Source organism: Erpetoichthys calabaricus, chromosome 9 (genome assembly GCF_900747795.2).
Source record: "Erpetoichthys calabaricus chromosome 9, fErpCal1.3, whole genome shotgun sequence".
NCBI classification, from domain to species: Eukaryota; Metazoa; Chordata; class Cladistia; order Polypteriformes; family Polypteridae; genus Erpetoichthys; species Erpetoichthys calabaricus.
Window position 1 is genome coordinate 169044886 of NC_041402.2, and position 6000 is coordinate 169050885.

The window sequence follows — 6000 nt, forward strand, 5'->3', positions numbered from 1 at the left end:
GCACACACCTGTGGCAAACATTTATTTCTAAAGATACATATTAGCATCATGTCAGCTTTTAATTGTCCTGAAAGATGACTGCTCTTATATTGTATTACAAGTCTTCTTTCTTTCTTTCTTTCTTTCTTTCTTTCTTTCTTTCTTTCTTTCTTTCTTTCTTTCTTTCTTTCTTTCTTTCTTTCTTTCTTTCTTTCTTTCTTTCTTTCGGCAGCTCCTCTTGCTTGCCCAGCGCTCTTCATTATTTATTTCTTACAAGTGTACTTGACATGAGGTGAATAGCAAGTCGCTTTTTTTAAGTGCCGCTCGTAGCTTTCCTGCAGCACATAAACTAGATTTATAGCTCGCTTTCTAACGTGCTGCACGTTATCTTTCTCTGCCTCTCCCCTTTTGTTTTTTTTCTACTTTTTAAATAAAGGAAAACCACAGCGAGAGATTAAGGACGAGAGAAGCGGCGTTGTTGTCGTGTGCTGTTTTCGACTTTCACTTCGTTGGAGTGAATGAACCTCAGAGGAGGCAGAGGAGCGGAATTTAGACAAGCGTATCCTTTTGAATTCCATGTTTATTTCTGCTTGGTCGCTCTTGTGTTTAAACTAGAAAAAAAATATCATGTTTTGATTAAAACATTCATGATCTCTGCAGATGATTGGTGTTCTCCAGAAATTAACAAATTACATATTGTGAGGGAGACGAAACCGATACCTACACAGCGGGGCTCCTCGCATGTAAAGTGTGAGATTTTAAGCGACTGCACAATTTGAGCATGTCAGACACATTCAAGCTTTCAGAAAATATCTTTGATTGAACTTAGCAACTCCATACTTAAATTAAAATGCAAACTGTTTATCTGAGAAATGCTCAGTGCGCATGCTAATTTGTCGTGCGGCCACGGATAATAAATAATTATCAGTACGGTCTGAGCTCCGGTGTTTTAACATTTATGACGAGGGCTGCCTGTTCAGCCCTTCCAGCTCACCTATATAATTACATGTTAATCCCATTTATTTACTTTATTTTCTCTCCTCCATGTTTTATGCTGGCCAGTCCCTTGGTTTCGTTCAACGATATTCTGACCCGGGGTAGAGAGAGACGAAGTAATGTCATCCGCCACTTTATGCCGATTGGTGATAAGTGGCCCTAAAAATGTCCTTTGACTTTTTCAAACGCCGCTTCCACCACCACCCGATATTCAACACTGCCATACGCTCCAAGCTGCTGTTTGACTAATCAGAGAAGCAACCTGCTCTCGCTGAAGCCAGACGTGTACGTATCAGGCGACAATAACGAGTGGATATTGCTTAAAATTGGGCGGGACCAGTTAGACGGCTCGCTGAGTGTCACATTTCTAAACCAATCGAACGCCAAAAAAAGGCAGCGCTCAAAGTTGGGGGCGGCTCTCATTAACCTGGTCCAGCAGACAGCAAGCTTCTGGTTACGACGAAGCGTCTGCAGTCCTAAAAACTCCTTTTTTAAAAAAGTGGCGCATGTGTAGAGAGCACATTGCACGTTATAAAAATAAATATAACCCGATCCAATAAAAAAACAAACTTTTGTAGCATTAGATTATACATTGGTATTCGACGATATCAGTGGACAAATGGTAACCGTGATTAATATGTTGTCTCAGGTGCTATGCGTGCTCTATATTTTTTAGCGTTACAACGATTTTGTTGGAGTCAATGTACCGGTAAGTGTTGTGTTTCGAACATACCCCAGTAAGCCTGAAAGAACTGGCAGCTATATTCATGAACTGCAGAATAAGCATTTGAAGTAAGCAGTGTGTCACACTCCGTCAAAAGGACTGCCCTTAAGAGAGCTGATAACAAAGAGCCACAGGAGACGTAGATTTCAGTGCTCAAAACACCCGAATCAAGAAATCTGCCTAACAGCACCAATAGATGTGCAGAAGAGGATGCACAACCAGTGGCATAGCTAGGGGCGGGCAGAGGAGGAGGTCCGCCCAGGGCGGCACATTTTTAGGGGTGGCATTATTGGTAAAAAGACTCAGTACAATTTGTGGGTAAGCAGCAGGGTTCACAAAAAATATCACTCATGAATGAAAAAAGTAAAATTCTCTTATTTTTATGCACAAATGCTTCAAAAATAACTTTCAGACTGTCCTTCTGTGACGGCATCAGACACAGTAGTTGAAATTTATGAGGCAATAACAAAAATAAACATAAACATTACACCGATAATAATTTCTAGGAAGATAAACAACTAATTTACAATTTATAATTTTTTTTGTTATCAATCTGAATGCATTCTTGCTCTGCGCAGAAAACATCCTCACCTATCACTTGTACACTACACTGGTTCTGGTTTTTGCAGCGTAATTATATCAAACTAATTAGAACACGGCTTATCAGTGCGTCTATACTATATCCTTGTCTAGTTGATGCTTGTAAATAATTATATGTGAAAAACTGTTTCTCTATATATGAATAAATCTATGCAAAATTTATCTTACTTTTTCTATAGATAGATAGATAGATAGATAGATAGATAGATAGATAGATAGATAGATAGATAGATAGATAGATAGATAGATAGATAGATAGATAGATAGATAGATAGATAGATAGATAGATAGATACTTTATTAATCCCCAAGGGGAAATTCACATACTCCAGCAGCAGCATACTGATAAAAACAATATTAATTAAAGAGTAATAAAAACATAGTGCAGTTTAAAAAGTGCAAGATGGAGAGTGTGAGGCAGGTATAACAGTCAATAACTTTGTATAATGTTAACGTTTACCCCCTGGGAGGAATTGAAGAGTTACATAGTGTGAAGGAAGAGCGATCTCCTCAGTCTGTCAGTGGAGCAGGACATTGACGGCAGCCTGTCTCTGAAGCTGCTCCTCTGTCTGGAGATGATACTGTTTAGTGGATGCAGTGGATTCTCCATTATTGACAGGAGCCTGCTCAGCACCCGTTGCTCTGCCACGGATGTCAAACTGTCCAGCTCCATGCCTACAATAGAGCCTGCCTTCCTCACCAGTTTGTCCAGGCGTGAGGCGTCCTTCTTCTTTATGCTGCCTCCCCAGCACACCACCGCATAGAAGAGGGCGCTCGCCACAACCGTCTGATAGAACATCTGCAGCATCTTATTGCAGATGTTGAAGGACGCCAGCCTTCTAAGGAAGTATAGTCGGCTCTGTCCTCTCTTGCACAGAACATCAATATTGGCAGTCCTGTCCAATTTATCATCCAGCTGCACTCCCTGGTATTTATAGGTCTGTACCCTCTGCACACAGTCACCTCTGATGACCACGGGGTCCAGGAGGGGCCTGGGCCTCCTAAAATCCACCACCAGCTCCTTGGTTTTGCTGGTGTTCAGGTGTAGGTGGTTTGAGTCGCACCATTTAACAAAGTCCTTGATGAGGTTCCTATACTCCTCCTCCTGCCCACTCCTGATGCAGCCCAAGATAGCAGTGTCGTCAGCGAACTTTTGCACATGGCAGGACTCCGAGTTGTATTGGAAGTCAATGTATATAGGCTGAACAGGACCGGAGAAAGTACAGTCTCCTGCGGCACTCCTGTGTTGCTGACCACAATGTCAGACCTGCAGTTCCCGAGATGCACATACTGAGGTCTATCTGTATGATACTTCACGATCCATGCCACCAGTTATGAATGTACTCCCATCTCTGTCAGCTTGTCCCTAAGGAGCAGAGGTTGGATGGTGTTGAAGGCGCTAAAGAAGTTCAGAAACATAACTCTTACTGCACCACTGCCTCTGTCCAAGTGGGAGATGGATCGGTGTAGTATGTAGATGATGGCATCCTCTATTCCGACCTTCTCCTGGTATGTGAACTGCAGAGGGTCAAGGGCGTCATTTTAATTTTCAAATTGAAGCACCACCCTGCCCCGAGTGGCAGAAACTCGAGCTGCACCACTGTGCACAACATCAAATGTCAGACTGCACATCTAATCAAATAACTGAAGAAATGTAACATTGTTTTCAAATTGGAAATGCAAACAAAATAGCCTCTGTATTTTAAAACGTTGTATATCCACAGACCACTTTAGTTGCTTGAACTCTGTTTGCTGTTATGTCACATATTGATGCAATACTTAAACTGATAGATATTGTAGCTGATATAAACATTTCTCAAATGTGTCTGTCTGCCGGTCTGTCTCCACGGTCGAAGTGTTCTTTACAACGTGCTCATTAATCTTTACGTTTCATAGACCTTGTGCTACTGAACTACTGAAAGGATTACAGCAATCTGAGCTTTTTATGTTCTCTCAGTGTCTTCTCTTCAGTATCTTTTGCTTTCTCCCTGAAGCCCCTGCAGCATGTTAAAATGCATGGACTGGAGAAATTGGCACCAGCTCTGCGGATGGAGCCTTTGTAGTGCAGGATTTCGCCGCTGTTCACTACACACTTTTTAGGGGGTTGTCCCCAGACGTGTATTTTCGTTTAAAAATCAACTCTGGTCCTTCGAGACCAGTGGCAACCCATATGCCACACTATTCCCTGGCTCCGTGTGCCAAGCCGAAGCCAAGGTCCACATGTGCGACTTACCAGTGGCTACACAACAGGGGAGACAAGTTAGAAGTGCTCTGTAAGCGCTGTGTCTATGCAAAGACAATTCACAAACAATTCATTCTTTATGAATTCTTTTTTCTTTGGCAAATTGATTCAGTAAAACTAAATGGAAGTGCTAAAGCGCATGTGTGATACCGACAGCCTTTTCGTTTAGATGTTTACATTTAGATGTGCATGTACCACCCATCTGATTCATGATTCTTCACTTCACTTATGATTCTTAGGTAGTTGGAACTAAATCTTTATTGGTGAACAGGAGCTCTGTCATTGATCATTCTTTCGTTCATCATACAAATGCAATGCGGTAACAAGAGATATTAGAATTTGCTGAGCCACCCATCTGAAATCTAAATAATCAACACAGAATTCAGTGTTAATGTTTGCAGTGCACCATCTACTGGTATGTATTTTTGTAGTGATAAAATGCATTGTGTTTTTTATTCCAACATATGGGTCATCAGAAACATTTGTAATAATAAAATGCATTTCTACAAATGTTTGTGATGCACCATCTGTTGGAATGACAAAGACACAGCACAGGACAGGCACACAGATACACAGACACATTCTTTTATTAAGGTGAATGTTTTAATTGTTTGTTTTGTGCAATTCTTTATTGGAATATGTAAATATAATATTAAACTAATGCATTTTTATTGCTTTATACAACCAGCAAATTAGTCAAACAAAACGGAACCTTCTAAAAATGTAACTGTAACTTCTAACAATTATTTGCTTACAGCTTTACTTTCGCACTCACATCATTGTACGGCTCATTGAATGCACTGAGTATGCATCATTCACCATTTCTTTTCAGTTTGAATGGAATCAGTACCCGAGAATGAGTTATAGAATTCTCGTTTAGTTGATTGGAAACTGAATCACTGAATCATTACCTGAGAATGAGTTGCAGAATTCTTATCACACTTAGTGTCTTATTTTAATTATGCATTTTGTTATACAATGTGAATTAAAAGGATTTTAATGTATACGTTTAAAAAAATAGATATATAAAGCATGAACGTAAGTGATTAATTAATTTGTAATTCAGTCTAGGAGGACCCACAAGTTTTTATTATTATGAATGAAACAAATGAATTGATTCACGTAATTGGGTAGTTCGATAAGCCCACGACTATCCCACTATGCTGTTCACGTGGCTGCTTTTCTAGCCGGCTTCTCCAAATGTTCCCATCATGGTCTGCGGCCACCAGAGCAGTGTGTCCTCCTCAGGTCCACAACCGGGGACACTACAATATTGTCACATTGATGGCTAGATATTCATTGCATGGTTGGGACTGTATGCTACACAATACAAGTAATTGAGCAGAATAATGAATCAGTTAGCCACACCGATATTGTTTGAGGTTAGTGGGATGTTGTCGGGCTTCTGCTCTTCTTGACACCCCCAGGACTGTCATTCCTATAATCTTCAGTCACCTTTA